The 16025-nt window shown below is 41.3% G+C and overlaps 1 protein-coding gene across 1 annotated transcript in view; it reads left to right on the top strand.

The window, feature by feature from the left end:
- Window positions 1-16025, top strand: part of LOC134101728 (dimethylaniline monooxygenase [N-oxide-forming] 2-like) — a 290189-nt gene that overhangs the window by 12649 nt on the left and 261515 nt on the right. The window lies entirely within an intron of this gene.

Below are 16025 nucleotides of genomic sequence, written 5' to 3'. Positions count from 1 at the left end.
CTCTCTCTCTCTCTCTCTGTCTTTTGCTCTCTCTCTCTGAAAATCTTCTCACCAAGCGGAAGTAGGTGCCAAACACTACTTAGTGGGATTCTCGAGAATCGAGTTGTCCCATGGCCATAAGAAAATACTAAGACTCAGGATATTTGTTTAACAGAGGGGTGTGTGTATCTGTGTGTTTGTTTGTGTGTGTGTGTGTGTGTGTGTGTGTGTGTGTGTTCATGAAGAGGTACATCTCAAACAGAACAAAGTTCAAACTTGAACCTCTGATCTACAGTGACCCCAACTCATGGACACTCCTGGGATGTGGCACCAACAAAATAATGGAGTCGAGGAGTGAGAGAATTTGTCTCTCTTTGGCCGTGCTCCCACAGACTACTGTACATAGACCAAAAAAAACAACTACTTGTTGAGAGATGATAATAATGACAACAACGATTTAATTCTATTATTAAAGTAAGGACCATACATGGATTATAATATTTAAAAGAAGAGAATCCCTAATTTAGCTGTGAGGTGTAAATTCTGAGCTGTATATATTGGGATTTCCGAGGTGGGTTGGGTGGTAACGGAGTTAAGCTACTGATGTTTTTGGAGAAGGGCTGGGTGGAATATTGAATGAGGGGAAAGGAACCATTGGAGAGATATAAGGGCTGGTCAGACCTTTTCATTGTTCACAAATAAAAAATAAAAAAAAATTAAATACTGTGTTGTACTTTGTTCATCACTACAGCTGTGACTTTCTGTGTTTACTAGTTGTACACTTTGGGTTATTCCAGCAGACTGCATTTCTGTGAAATTAGTTGGTCATTCAAAACTTTTATGGTCTTGATGGGCAGTCAATAAACAGTTTGATTACTATTTGGTTATTTTGGCTACCATATAATTTAGGCGTAAAGGTCTAGAAATGAGTCAGCTTTGACCTGGTCACTCACTTCCACAATGAATGTGCGTTGGTTTGTTCTGTTATCTACCTGTGTCAAGTTCTACCACTATGCGTGGATAACATGCTAAAGGCCAAATGAGTCAGGTTGATCCACTTCCATTTCATTCCACTAGAGGGGCCTCCTGTCTTTTCATGATGTCAGTCGAATATGATGCTGCTCTCATCCTGTGGTTTCGAACATCTGTATCCCTTGCCCCCAACAACAACTAGCCTACGTCTTGCAAGTGTTTTGGACTTGTGTAGCACGCTTTGAGGAATGACGGTAAACGTAATTTTCGGTCACTGCAAAATCAATCTTAGCAGAGGCGTTTTATTTCTCCCCTGCCATAAGTTGTAGGCTAATGCTGCCGTAACATCATGTCCGGCTCTCCTTCACTTCCTTTGACAAGCAGCTGTGGAATTTCCACCTTTCCTTTCGATGACACAGCATGCATGAGGTCACCCACTGGTTCCCTTCCCCTCCTCAGCTGCTTGTTTGCGTCCGCCATCGCTGCATGTTTGATGGCACGCCTAAACCCACTCATCTTGATACCTGGCTTGAACTCTTCTCTTGCTTCGTTTTTTGACTTGAGGTTAGTGAGTTTCAGAGACTGATATTTGGTGTACATTCCCGAACCGATGGCGTGTGGTCTCTGCATGATGTGTTTACAGAGGCGAGGCGAGGCGACGCATGCCACGCAGTGCAAGTTTTGCTTGCCAGTTAGTTACATCTTCTTAGGGTTCCATCATGTGTCCTGATTCCATTTCCTGGTCGAGGTAAACGAAGACGATCGCCTCAGTTCCCATTGTAAATCAAAACCTCCCACTATTCAATTTCTTAACTTTGAAGGCTATTTCTTAAAAATAATGAAACTACTCCAGGCTTAAAATCTGTTATTGTAGGCCTATTTGCCTTCTAAAACAGGCCTAACAGGTTATGGTTATGGTTATGGTTATGGTTGCTTAGCAGACGCCAAATGTGTCCAAGGCGACATACAAACAAAAACAATACAATAACTAAATGTAGCAGTTGATTAGACTAGTGTCGACAAGGGAACAGCAACACAAACAAGTCATTCAATCAATTATAATAACAATAACAATGGAATAATGAGCACAAAAAAAGTCAATTTAATCAATGGCCTAATGGAAACAAAACAACGCTATACAAACCATAATCATAAGAAACGCTAATAGACTAAGTGCTAAAGAAATCTCAAATTATAAAGATGAACTAAGGCAAGCCCAGGCATCCCCCCACATTGACAAACAATTCACAGTCTGACTCAAATAGGCCAGTTTTGTTTGTGCTGCTCTCTGAAGCACCAACCAGTAGACCTACTTGTAAGTCCCAAATAGCAACTTGCCCTGGAACATAATCTTACCGTGGCCCATGACCAGCAAATTATATCCACCACTACCCATTTGTTGATTTGGATTTGCTCAGAAAGAAGTAATTTAATGTCGTCTGTTGTTGCTTTGAAAGATAATACTGTATCACCAAATAGGCCCTAGGCTAATACTTTCAGTTTGTTTGACCAGTATAGCTTGCACATTTTACTCTGGACAGAAGAAAAAACTAAATCCAAAACATACAGTTGTTCATGATAGGGCGTCTTATGAATGTTAGACCTAGGTTCAGTTCAATCTGACTGACAGCACATTGTCTCGATGATCCCTCTCATAGTGATGACTCATAACTCTATTCCTTTGTACCACTCGGATATTGAATACTTGAACCAGGCATTTGACATTTGCGGTCAGACCAAGTTTTTGGCTCCTCGCTTTACTAGTCAACGAAATCTAGAATAAAACCGGTTGTGGAGTGAATTATTTTCCAAGTTCCTTCTGGAATTCAACACAAACAATCTATAGTTTCAGTGTTCTGTATACAGTCTGTTGGGAAGATCTCGGAGGGCAATTGTCTCATCATAATGCGGAACTCTCAGTTCACCGAACATTCTAATCACCCCTCAACAGGTAAAAAGGCATAGAGTTATGGCCTAAACTACGCCAAAAGGGCTAATACCAAAGATCCTTAATTATTGACAAGATAGAGCAACGTAATGCATCTCTATGGAAGCAAAATTCGAATAGTTCAGCTCCGCTTTAACCCTCTCTGCTAATACCCTGGGGGCAAAACCCCCTTTTTTAGGGAAATCAGACATGGGCTGCTGTAAAAGGTTGTCATACAAAAATAAAATCTAGGGTGTCCCAGGATCACAACCTGGGTGGACAACCCGGTCAATAAGCTGCTGTTTGTGTGTTATCACCCTTTTTATGCCCCATTATAAGTCTATAAAATATTTTTTATAGAAACATTTTAACAAATAGATATTCCCACAAAAATTCCTTAGATGTCAAATTCTATCAATGGACAGATTATAACAAAACAATACTATCATACAAACCATAACACATTAGAAAACGCTCAAAAGACTAAGTGCATATTAAACAAATATGCCTTAAGACCCCTTTTAAAAGATCCGAAACTGTTGCTGGAACGGAGAGCACTGGGCAACTCATGGACATGGAACCACTGATGAATAGAATCTACAATTTGACCTAGCATATATGGTTGGTCAACATAACAGACGCTCATCAGAAGACCGCAATGGGCGGTCATCAAAGAACTGAAGTAGCTGGGAGCAGATCCAGTCAGTGTCCTATAGACCAAAGTGAGAGATTTAAATTTAATTCTGGCCACTATAGGGAAACAGTGGAGAGATTATACTGGGTGTTTCATGCTGGTCGACAATTAGACCTGATGTCTAGTCTCTCACACCTTCACAGAACAAAACCAGTTTCAGACAATTTGTCCCGTATTCACATTTGCCTTTCTAACGTTTTTTTCATAGGGATTGTACATACCGGGGAAAACAACATTTTTGTGAGCAAACTGCTGGGTAATACTGTGGAATGACTCCACTGTCTGGGAATGATAAGCTTTTCAACATCAGTAAGGAACTTTTTGTTTGTTAGGACCTTGTCAGAAGGTCAATTCACATTGCAATGTGAAACCATGAATATGGATGAAGATACAGTGCCTTCCATAAGTATTGGAACACATGCTAAAGTTGACTAAAGAGGAATATAAAATCATCATTTGGAAATTGATCTTAATGCCTTAAATAAAAAGAATGAGGAAATATTCAACCTTTAAGGACATCAATTTTCTTTGTGAATGAATAATGTATCGTAAATAAATAAATGTTTTTCCTTAAAATACAGGGGTCATAAGTATTGGAACCCTGTGTTAAATTCCCATAGAGGCAGACATATTTTGTTTATTTTAAAGGCCAGTTTATAGGGTGGGCGGCTAGTGGATCATGTGGAAAGATTCATGTTTGGGCTTGCAATCGCTGATACAACCTTTAAAGGGGTGATAGAAAGATTAGGGTATTTCATGTTGGCCGACAAGGCCTGATGTCTAGTCTCTCACAGCTTCACAGAACAAAACCAGTTTCAGACAATTTGTCCTCTATTCACATTTGCCATTCTAAAGTTTTTTTCATAGGCATTGTAACTGTACATACCTGCATAGCATTACAATGAAGGGGAAGACAACATTTTTGTGAGCAAACCGCTGGGTGATACTGTGGCATGACTTTAATGGCTGGAAATGATGACTAAGCTTTTGAACATCAGTAGGCCTAAGGAATTTCTTGTTTGTTAGGACCTTGTCGAGTCTGTTCGGTGCTGACGAACCTAACAGAAGGTCCATTTGAAACCATGAATATTGATGACGATACAGTGCCCTCCATAAGTATTGGAACACATGCTAAAGTTGACTATAAAGAGGAATATAAAATCATCATTTGGAAATTGATCTTAATGCCTTAAATAAAAAGAATGAGGAAATATTCAAGCTTTAAGGGCATCAATTTTCTCTGTGAATGAATAATGTTTCATAAATAAATAAATGTTTTCCTTAAAATACTGGGGTCATAAGTATTGGAACGCCTATGTTAACCCTATGTGTTAAAATTCCCACAGAGGTTTTTTTTTTTTGTTGTTGTTTCTTTTAATTGCAGTTATTTCATGGATCAGGACACTATGCACCCTAATAAAGTTCCCTTGGCCTTTGGAATTGAAATAGCCCCACATCATCACATACCCTTCAGCATACCTAGAGATTGGTATGGTTTTATTTCAGCCTATTAGCTGGTCTGATTTGCATTGAGCTCAATGAGAATGAAACCCCTGTTTTTTGAGGAAAAATATCGATTTATTAGATACATTATTCATTCACAAAGAAAATTGATGATGGTAGAATATATGTTTTTATTTAAGGCATTAAGATCAATTTCAATATGATGTTATTCCTCTTTTAAAGGAACACGCCACAGATTTTTCATATTACACTACGATATTTCCTTAACTAAGATGAGCTGATACATACTGCACTTAGCTAGCCCACTTCATTCACTCGGATTCATTCCAAACAGATCCTCCACGTTTTCTCTATTAAAATACAGTTACACGAGTAGTTAAATGATCAAGTATGGTGTGACAAAATAAAATGTGGCGCATTCTAAGCAGGTAAGAAGGATAATAATATATGGCGGAATAGCACTTAGGAGCACTTCGACTCAGCACAGTAATATCCTCACTCCAAAGTGAAACTGAAAATCCAAGAGTGATGATATTACTGCGCCGAGTCGAAGTGCTCCCAAGTGTTATTACGCCATACAGTATAGATATCCCTCTTATTCGCTTAGAAAAGTATCACGTTTTATTTTGTCTCACCACTTGGTTGTGTAACTGTATTTTAAAAGGGAAAACGTGGAGGTGTTTCGTCGCATCTAACTTAAAGCAATAGTTCGGAATTTTGGACATAGGACCTTATTTCCAACTTAGTCGGGGTGATATAGATCGGTGAAGACCGTTTTCAGTGAATTTCTGCCCTTCCTTGAGTTGCAGCGTTCATCTCGTGCTAACCTAGGTGCCGAGATAACGCAAGTCAACGGTAACATCCAGCCTGCCACTGAAAACACTCCACAGAACACCCGAAACAAATAAATGATAACGTCAGACTATCAATGCACATGCCTATGTATGTTAGAAAATAAAACTAACCTTGCATCGCATTGCAATAGCCTACTTTGTTCCCTGTATGGCAGTGGCGGATTGATATTGAGAAACTAGTCCCTCAAAATGTAATAAATCATTGAGTTGCAAGGTTAGTTTTATTTCTAAAATTATTCTATCAACACGGACACGTATATCGATAGTCTGCCGTTTTAATTGACTTGTCTCGGATGTGCGGTGGAGTGAGTAAGACTGTTGTTGATGTCAGACTGATGTTACCGTAGAAATGCTTTAGCTAAGAACTAGCGTTAGCAAAGGGGGACGCTGCAACTGAAGGAAGGGGTTACACGCGATAAAAACGGTCTCCACCGACCTATATCACCTCGGTAAAGTTGGAAATTAGGTCCTATGTCCAAAATTCCGAACTATTCCTTTAATCTCTGTTTAGATCCGAGTGAATGAAGTCGGCTAACTAAGTGCTATCAAAGTAGTGGCACACGGCAGCGCTATTGAGTGCACGTATTGAAACGCAAGTGGTATGTATCAACTCGTCTTAGTTAGCGGAGTAACGTAGTTTAATATGAAAAATCGGTGGAGTGTTCCTTTAAGATTGAACATTAGTATGGGGAGGCTGCGCTTTGTTTCTATTGCACAAGAAGTGTGATCAATGGGCATCGTTCAAATGACACTTTGGTAGTCCCTCAACCAATCAGACCAACAATCCCATGCGTCTTTTGGATAAGCTAGGCTAGTTTCTGATTGGAGCCAAAGGTTCTGGCAGGGAACAGAGGACATAGATGTGCAGGTTTCCAGCCTGAGCTGCCGGGTGAAATCCAAATTCGCCGTAAATTCAGGCAGGGTTCACCCAACCTAGTATCGCACACCAGTAGCATGAACTTTTCAAAGTTCTGAGTCTCCTGTGCCTGCTTCACTCACCACCGGAACGGTAGTCAGAATGGCAAACTCCGTAGACTGCCGTGCTGAAATATTCATCTGATTTGTTTGGCTTTTTCTTGCTTCAATTTTATAAAAGTTATCAGGAAATTATACAGTACATTCCAATGAATTCGTTATTGTAACTAGAAAATAAGTCTGAGGTTACTTGCATGGAGTCTGTTTGTTATGTTAGTAAGCAAACTTTCCCACAACTGCACAAGTTTTTAATTTAAAATGATGGATATTCCTGTCATTGTAACCAAAATATGTCAAATATGTCAATATGTTGTCGGTGAAAAAGTCGGTGAACTAGCAAATTCAATATCAAATTCAATTTCTTTTTTATTTGTCCCATATGGGGAAATTGATTGCAGATAGGATCACACACAGTACCGCACAACAATAGATGAGACACACTACAATACAGACAGATATGCACAAGATAATAATTTGGTTGTTCCGGTAAATAGGTCTGACAATGCCTACAATTATGAGTCAGTAAAACCATAAATGGACAAGTCTATCTTTTCCTGTTGTGTGCATTCAGTACTTGGATAGAAAAGGGGATGAAGCCCCAGCCGTGGCGCAACAGGCTGGGGCACCTGCACCGCACGCCGGCGACCCGGGTTCGATTCCTGCCCCGTGGTCCTTTCCGGATCCCACCCCAGCTCTCTCTCCCAATCACTTCCTGTCATGCTCTCTACTGTCCTGTCCAATTAAAGGCATAAAAAGCCCAAAAAATAACCTTTAAAAAAAAAAAAAAAAAGTGGATGAAGGAGTTTTTGGGAGTTTCAAAACACAGGCCAGATGGCAGGTATTTGGTGAAGCCAACACACTTCACTCCCACTATCTTACTGGCCTTATTCACATTTTTCCCCCTGATGGTGACATTTCCACACCAGTAGATAATGGAGAATGTGAGGATTGACTCAACAAAAGCTTTATAAAACAGTGCCATCAATATTTTGCCCACCTGAAACTTAGCCAGTTTCCTATGTGTAGGGAGTCTTTGTTGCACTCTCTTGCACACAGAGGTGGTGTTCAGATCAAATTTAAGCTGGTCATCAATCAAGGTGTCTACAGTAGGTACTTGTAAGATTATACAGTTTCAACATCTTGGCCGTTAAGGACACTGTGCTTTGGAGCAGGGGGAAGGCGTCTGAAATCAATTGACATTCTTGGTTTGCTGGTTTTGCAAAAAAAGCATCTTCACACCAGGACACAAAACCATTGACAACAGGGACATGCTCCTTCTCATGGGAATTTAAGAGTCTCTGTTTCTGTTGCCTCCTCTGTGTGTGTGTGTGTGTGCGTGTGCGTGTGCGTGTGCGTGTGCGTGTGCGTGTGCGTGTACCTGTACCATAATTTTAAGCCTTGGTTTAGAAAAAAATGTTGTACAGTGATATACAAAGTTATATGATGCCAGTCACACGATGTTGTATTTGTCTCTGGAAACAGAAAATAGTCGTCGTCAGCTTCAGATATAGCCTAACGTTATTTACAAAATGAGTGGGGGGTCAATGGCATGTTAACTCTAAGTGGTCTACGTTTAGTCTCAAAGCCTCTCATAGGGACACGCTTTCTGAACGTTCTGCTTCCCCGTTTGTTTATCATATCATATACTTCTGTTCCTTGTATCCCTGTCTGCCCCTTACCTGACCCTATCCTGCTCTCTGACTATTGGTTCAATGTCTTCACCTTTATCCTGTTCAGGCTGTTTAATGACACTCTCCTGTCCTGTGTCTGCACCACTCACCACCGAAATGGTAGTCAGAATCATGGTGAAATATTAAAATGATTTGTTTGTCCTTGTCTTGCTTCGATTATGTAAAAGTTATCAGGAAATAGACACAGTACATTCCAATGACCTCGTTATTGTAACCAGAAAATAAGGCTGCAGGATATTTACAAGGAGTCTGTCATCCAGTCTGTTATGTTAGTAAGCAAACTTTCCCACAACTGCCCACAAAGTGCTTGCAGGCTTAGTGTTGTATTCAAAACAATGGATAATAACCCTTTCATTGTAAAAATATGTTCGAAGTTGCCAAGCTTATGTCCGTGAACTAGCATGTTGCTTCTCCCCACCGTAGGCTGCTTGAAGCAGCCAGCAATAAACACACATGGCGAGTTGACCAATCACAGTTCTCTGCGTCACCTTGACGCCAGATTACAGGTTACTTTTTGGAGATGACCGCCAGACGACGCACAGGGCTTTGCGGGGTCACAACATCAATTCGACACGATCAGAAAACATCCTTATTCTTTGTCGGTCTTTGTTATTTACACTGTCATAGTGTTGATCTTGTTCTTGTATCCCATGTTTCATAAGTAAAGTTTCTCACTTCTAAGTCTACTTTGTTTCCTTGTGAATTTGGGTTCAACACATGAAACCTACAGTGACAGACTGACAGTGGAAACTCTGGTGTCTGTCAGTTTTCTGAGTGAAACTCAGCATGTCACGCAACAAGCATGTTCCCAGCTGCCTTTAAACCCTTTTATGTCTGTCATTTGATGTCCCATGAAGACACACATCATCATATAAAAGGGGTCAGAGAGAGTGAATGTGTTTTGTTTTTCATGAGTGCCTCCTTTCACAGTAGTTGTGTGCCCTAGTTACAGATTTGAATGGCGTGTATCACGTGAGGGGGTCATGTCAACAGGGGGATTCGACTGAATGTAGCCGCCTGCAGCCGTCTTAAGCTGATTGCATATGTGATTATTTCTGAAATTCTGATACGTTTTCGTTCATCATGCACAATTTCAGGTTGAAAACGTGAATCAGAATCTCAGAAATAATCACATATGCAGTAAGCATAAAACGGCTGCAGGCGGCTACATGAAGTCGAATCCCCCTGTTGTTCCAACACCCCATACTGTAAGTCCGACCACTCAATAGCCCAACAAAATGCCTGACAATAAATAACTAGACAGACCAAGACAGACAGATCTGCATATGCTGGAATTATCAACTAAGCCCATCATGTCATGGTTAGGCCTACTTCTGAGAGGGGGAATCCAAATATGCCCTTCAGACTGACACAGAGTTTTGTTGAATAGCCGCTTTAGACGTTTATTTTATCCCGGATAGCAAAGTCAACTTGGCAGATAGTGGACCACCATCTCCTCAAATTGAACCTGTCATGAAGACTGTATTACGAACATGACGTGATGAAAATGATGGATGAAGTAAAGCTAAATAAATGAAAAATATTTTAGATATATAGTGGCAAAATATTGGGACGTTTGTAGGCAACCCCCAAGCGGACCACCAGAGAACTGATGAGCAAAACACCAGTGGAGCACCAAATCTACCCGCGATGGGGCGACAGTGGTCCGCCAGCCTCTTGCTATCTGGAATGTTCTTACGTGCAGTCAACATTCTGCCACAGGGCTGCTTACTGTACGTTACCGATGCTCTGAATTTCAACTCTCCCACACTAGAAGAGCACAGGGCTGCTTACTGTACGTTACCGATGCTCTGAACTTCAACTCTCCCACACTAGAAGAGCATTCTGTTTCCCTGCTTGTCTGTTTGCACATGCAGATGGAAAAACATATAAAAGTAGAAGTTCTTGCATATTTTTAAAACATCTCAAAATAAAATTCCTTGTACATTTTCAGTGCAAAAACTCAAACTGAACTCAGAACTGTCAAATAATGAATCATTATCAGGGTCAATAAGTGGGAATATGTGTTAGTGTGATAATAGCCTATGCTATGGTATAAGTCAATGTTCTTTGAAAATTGTGTGCAACAATGGTCTTATTATTTTTGCATGGGTGATGCTGCCATGATCGGTAAGTTACGGATCTTCAAAGTGATGCATGAGTGAGCAGGACATATCTGTCCTCATGGACTCCTTTGTCCTCATTCCTTAGAAGTCATTCACAAGACTATTTACTGGAAGGGGCAAGAACTACAGAGAGGAAGGAAGGAACGAAGGGATGGAGGATGGACAAAAATGTTAATGAGTGGGAACAAACACTGAGTGCATCTTATTGTTTGTTCCCATTCATTCAGTAACATTAGCAGTATTGACAGTTAACTTGCTGTTTCACAGTAGGCCTATAGCCTATACCACCATTCGCAATACCATTGCCAATCAAACAGCCTATCCATGGTATGATTAAATTTAGTTTCAAGATTGCAATAAGTAGCCTAACGTATTTGATATTCGGGGTGTGGACATGTTTCAAAGTCAACTAATTCAAATCAACCGAAAGATAATCGCGTTATAGGCAATATTTAAATCAATTTCAATTTAATTTCACTTACAGAGCGCCAAAACATTACACATGTCTCATGGCACTTTACAGAGTGTTAAACACTCAGAGATTCAGAGAAAGCCCATGAGTAACAGGGGCGAGGAATAACTCCCTAAACTTGGAGATACATATGGGAAGAAACCTCAGACAGATCCATGACTCAAGGGCCCGACCCATCCGTCTAGGGTCAGTTACAGTACAGTAAGGTCATTTTTAGTCTCAGAAAGCTTAAATAGTCTGTGGGTCCGACCCATCCATCTAGGGTCAGTTACAGTACAGTAAGGTCATTTTTAGTCTCAGAAAGCTTAAATAGTCTGTGGGTCCGACCCATCCGTCTAGGGTCAGTTACAGTACACAAAGGTCATTTTTAAGAATAGAATATATACTTTTTTGATCCCGTGAGGTAAATTCAGTTCTCTGCATTTAACCCAATTTAACTGAATTAGTGAACACACACAGCACACAGTGAACACATAGTGAGGTGAATCACACAGTAACCCAGAGCAGTGAGCTGCCTGCCCAACCAGCGGCGCGCGGGGAGCAGTGAGGGGTTAGGTGCCTTGTTCAAGGGCACTTCAGCCGTGGACTGGTCGGGGATCGAATCGGCAACCCTCCGGTCACAAGCCCTAAGCCCTAACCAGTAGGCCACGGCTGCCCCACAGAAGTCTCAGAAAGCTCAAATAGTCTGTGGGTCCGACCCATCCGTCTAGGGTCAGTTACAGTACAGTAAGGTCAGTTTTAGTCTCAGAAAGCTCAAATTGTCCAGTGTAGGAAAGAAATTGTCCATAGGGATTAGTAATTTCCTTAGGGAAAGTAATGGGTCGCTGGGATGCGTCGTGGGCCAGGAATCCACAGCAGGCAGTGGTCAGAGGGATGGGACTTGAGGTGTGATAAGGACCAGTCATAAAGATGGCTGAAAACTAAAGGTTTACCTCACAGGAGAGGTGTAGGGGGGGAGACAAGAGATATAGAGTGGGTTAGTATTACTATAAGTCATGATGGTTAGTCCACAAAACTCCATGTTTAAAGTCTGCCAGAGAACTTGTAATTGGATGCCATAGCCTACATCCTAATATCCAGCAATCAACTGATATGTCAACTCCAATCAAAGCTAACCTATTGATATTTTGAAAATCATGCAAAGGTGTGACGGGCAACTGTAGCCTAGCCATAGACAGAGAATTGAATTCTCGCCACCACGTGATCTGAAGTTACAATGCTGAATGGCTGAATCGCAGGACGGTAGGATGTATTTCTTGATGCTGCTTGATCAATTAACGCATCGACTACTGACCAAGTGATTGGCCGTCTTAAGTTCCAAAAGTCCCACAATCTAGAAACTACCATGGAAAAGATCTGCCCCCCCCACGGTTTCTTATGGTAGTGTTTCCACTCTGCTTATACCGCGGTGCTGAAGGCTATGCGTTATTCTAAACCACGCGGCTGAAGGCAATGCATTAATCTAAACCGCGCTGCTGTTAGCTGAGTTACGTTGTTATACGTTGTTGCATGTCGCGCTAGTTTGCGAATTTGGCCCTGCCTTCTGGCCCCTCCAAATGTCAGATTTCAGCTGGGTGGTGGGCTGTGGCTTAATTGTCACACAGGTAATGCGACTTGGAGACGTAACGTTATCTTCTCCCCGTGGACATTGGGGGGATTTGAGTCTAAAAAGGGCTACAGACATTGTGCTCACAGATGCACCACCCTTTAAATTGAATCTTGGACTCCATCTCCACGATTGACCTTTTGTGAACTTGCATGCTCACTGGGGATTTTTGTTCACTGACTGCTAATGCGAGGGGCCATAGACCAATAAAACAATGCACACAGCGTTTGCTTTGGAAGGTTTTGCCTTTTTCAAGGAAAACTCCTTTGCTTTTCTCTTAGCCACTCTCTTTTCACAGAAGACCACTAACTGTTTCTTCTTTCGGCATCATTCTTGCCCGTCTGGAGAGAGAGTCGGGTAATGAATTGTCAGAGAATAGCTTTGTCTCAGATTGAGTCAGCCTGCTTTTAGTTTATGACTTGTTGCTCTTGCTCTGAGTTGTTGTGAGAATTTATGCCCCTTTTTGTTTGTATCCAGATCACTGGTGCACCTTCTGATTGCTTGTTTTTTTGTAATCTTTTATTGCATCTTGTTTATGCTCTGGTGAAGGTGTGATGGTTAACCAAAAATCCCCTTAATAGTAGGTGCAGTCCCAGTGATCCTGTTGAATATTAGAATGATTAGAATTGCCTCGTTTTTTGAAAAGTAGCCTATATTCTTAAAAGCATAACGGGCTGATTGAAACGCTTGATTGAAACATTTGCAAGGGAAAGGGGAATTATGTTGCATTTTGCTGTTTGCAGGTTGCTCTCTTCCGGCAGAGGCGTGTGCCAAACTCCAAAATAGTATAACCATAACCTAGGCTACTATTCATGGGTTTCATCAGGTCCCTTTCCACAGGTGTATAAATCAAGCACCATGCAGTCTGCATTGATAATCAAGGTGCTTGATTTTACCTGTGGAAAGGGACCTGGCGAAAACGATGAATAGAAGACCCACCGGGATTCCTCGGGACCATAAGACAGCGGCGTGCGGCTGGAGGAATAAATGATAGGGGAGCGAAGAAAGACATGACTTGTGGGATTCCCGCAATATATCTATATAATATTCATTAAAATATGTTTTCTCCTTCAAGTACAGAACGTCACTTGTGTGTTTAAAGAGAGCAGCAAGAGCAAGAAATAGCCTAAACCAGGTTTTCAATAAAGGTTGTTCTTTTGTCATGTGGATGTCGTCTAACGAACTATTACGAACGGGATGAAGGCCTGTTTTTTGTGCGTTATTGGCGAATAAATCATTTTTGCTTTACATACACACAAGTGCAAAGTTTGGTTGTCTGTATGGCACTTTCACAGGAACGGGCATGAGCGCTACTGTAAAATCCATCCCGCGTAAATGTGCACCTGCAGAAGTTTGGGGCTATAGCTTAGGGTGAACTATTGGGCTGTTGGCTACTTTGCGGGGGCGATACAGGATCTGTGATAGCGACACTGAAAATGTATCCCACAGGTCTGTACACCAAAAATCAACACCACAGCAGCTGTTTTGCTGGGCTCCTACCTGTAGTGTCAGGCAACTAGATCACCAAACTAGATGACAAGTTCAAATATTGGTAGGCTGTTTCAACGGTGACCAGTCGACGAAATTCCTCCGGTTAATGTAAATGTTTTGACCTGCTGATAAATTGGCAGTGGTCTTGTAGCCTAGCCTACATGTTTATCGACATGTTAATGCTTTTTTTTTTTTTTTGTAGGCCGCACTGTCTTCAGTGCTGTATGAAGTTCCAATTGTCCAAATGATAGACATGCTAAAAATTAGACCGTTATGCTCTGAAGTATGGTACAAACGCGGTGTCATTATTTATATGCCCTAAATTGAGTCTCAACTACAAGGAAAGCGTATGATAGCCTACTCTAAACAATACGCATGGATAAATTCGGCCCTGTGTGTAATATAGCGTTCTCCTTATGCAATAGAGGCTATACATAGCTGACTGCCAAACTTCTTATGCCTATGTAGTTTTGCCTGTTTCTGTAGGCCTATGCAATCTTGGCAGAAACATCAATGACTTGCGCAGTTATGGCACTAGTGTGTCCTCTGATGGGTATTTTTCTTTGCGCTTTCGATCCACCCCCACCTCTTGATTTCCACCCGTGGGCTAGACACTATTTAAGCCTGTGTGTTCCAAATCTGCACTCATTACTACAGGATGGGCAGCCTAAAGACAGACGAGGAGATGCACAGTACCGGGCCGATCGGGCGGGCTAGTAGCAGGTGGAGTTGCGTTACTTTGATGGTGTTGACGGTTCACACCCTCCTGATTGCGACATGCCTGACCTTACTCTTCAACTTCAGATTCCTCTCTGAGGTAGGCTAGGTTATGCGATCTATATGTTACGTGGCATACATTTTGAATTTAAATATAATGTCATGGAGGCGTAGGTTACTTTAAACTTCATCTTTTCACCGATCATTATTAGTTTATTTATCCATGGTAGCCTTGTAGGAGACGGTGGTTAGACTTCCTTGACTTCTTTTCTGCTCTGTCTTCATGCTGCCTATTTCAAACTCGCCGATGTCGAGAACATTTGGCTAACAGTAACAATATGAATCTTAGGAGGATAATCGCAATTTGACTTCAAATAGAACTTACTTGGACATATCGCTTTGGTGGAAAAATGTTACACTGTATTGCGAACAAGATTCATCTGTATGCGGGAGCAGGACTCAGTAAGGCACTTTGTAACCTTTCTTCTCTATCGCCAGTGGAGGGCGGTGCAGGCTAACTTTTTTTAGAAATCGAGGTGACACTATTGAAGTTTCTGCTAAACGACGTCGGTGGCAACAAGTGGAATATCGCTTAAAATAAATATCCTACTGAATAGTGAAAAAACATGTCGTCGGTCCATCTCGTTTGAATTACAATTGAACTGATACGGGGCTTCGGCCCACCGCCTATGTTTGTAGGTAGGCTAACCACTTCATACAGGTGTATTTTTTGCCACTTGATCGTTACAATCTATGAATGTTTATTGAATTTGTTGCGCAGGCCTACAGCGGGAGAATATAGAGCTTAGTCTTTCTAGTGGTAATCTTTTCAACTTCACGTTCAGCTCTCAAGTGCTCAACTGTTCAGTAAGCGTATGATTATAGGTACTGCTACAATTATACACACAGTTTATATTCCTATAATGGGCAATCAGAAGATTAGCCTACATGTATGTATTTGCATGTATTTTGCCTTTTTTTGATCATTAGAGCATTAAGTATTTTTTTTCCTGATGGCCTTACAATCTATGCCTTCAGGCATTATTTAGGCCTATGG

The sequence above is a fragment of the Sardina pilchardus genome, chromosome 15 (assembly GCF_963854185.1).
Source record: "Sardina pilchardus chromosome 15, fSarPil1.1, whole genome shotgun sequence".
Classification (NCBI taxonomy): Eukaryota; Metazoa; Chordata; class Actinopteri; order Clupeiformes; family Clupeidae; genus Sardina; species Sardina pilchardus.
The sequence above is the reverse complement of the archived record's forward strand: the minus strand, read 5'-3'. Positions and strand labels throughout refer to the sequence as shown.